General features: G+C 45.3%; 1 protein-coding gene across 1 annotated transcript in view; it reads left to right on the top strand.

The window, feature by feature from the left end:
* The window catches only part of DPH1 (diphthamide biosynthesis 1), a 230,786-nt gene that overhangs the window by 118,333 nt on the left and 111,462 nt on the right, over nt 1-991 (top strand). The gene's annotated exons all lie outside the window — the stretch shown is intronic.

The following is a 991-nucleotide window of genomic DNA, read 5'->3' as shown; positions in this document are numbered from 1 at the left end:
TATATATATATATATATATAAAACATACACTATATTGCCAAAAGTATTGGGACACCCCTCCAAATCATTGGATCCAGGTGTTCCAACCACCTCCATGGCCACAGGTGTATAAAATCAAGCACCTAGGCATGCAGACTGCTTCTACAAACATTTGTAAAGAATGGGTTGCTCTCAGGATCTCAGTGAATTCAAGCGTGGTACCGTGATAGGTTGCCACCTGTGCAATAAGTCCATCCCTGAAATTTCCTTGCTACTAAATATTCCACGGTCAACTGTTAGTGGTATTATAAGAAAGTGGAAGCAACTGGGAACAAGAGCAAGTCAGCCATGAAGTGGTAGGCCACATAAAATGACAGAGTGGGGTCAGCTCGTGCTGAAGCGCACAGTGCGCAGAAGTCGCCAATTGTCTGCAGAGTCAATAGCTACAGACCTCCAAACTTCGTGTGGCCTTCAAATTGGCACAACAACAGTGCGTATAGAGCTTCATGGAATGGGTTTCCATGGCCGAGCAGCTGCATCCAAGCCTTACATCACCAAGTGCAATGAAAAGCTTCAGATGCAGTGGTGTAAAGTGGTGGAGGAACTTGACTGGCCTGCACAAAGTCCTGACCTCAACCCGATAGAACACCTTTGGGATGAATTGGAGCGAAGACTGCGAGCCAGGCCTTCTCGTCCAACATGGAGTTGAAGCTGTTATAGCTACAAAGGGTGGGCCAACTCAATATTGAACCCTACGGTCTAAGACTGGGATGCCATTAAAGTTCATGTGCATGTAAAGTCAGGCGTCCCCATACATTTGGCAATATAGTGTATTTTCCTAAAGGCTAAAGCCTCAGTCAGGTTTTTTTTTTTTCTTTGGGTACAGGTGGGAAAGTATCAACAAGATGTATAAAATCAAGAAATGGTCTTTCTTAGAAGTTTCTTACAAGAGAAAAAGCCAGTACGTTTCATGGGTTTAAAGGGTCCCCCCCCCCCCCCCTCCCTCGCACCC

Source organism: Nanorana parkeri, unplaced genomic scaffold (assembly GCF_000935625.1).
Source record: "Nanorana parkeri isolate BGI_ZX_2015 unplaced genomic scaffold, ASM93562v1 scaffold294, whole genome shotgun sequence".
NCBI classification, from domain to species: domain Eukaryota; kingdom Metazoa; phylum Chordata; class Amphibia; order Anura; family Dicroglossidae; genus Nanorana; species Nanorana parkeri.
This window is presented reverse-complemented; position numbering and strand designations above follow the sequence as displayed.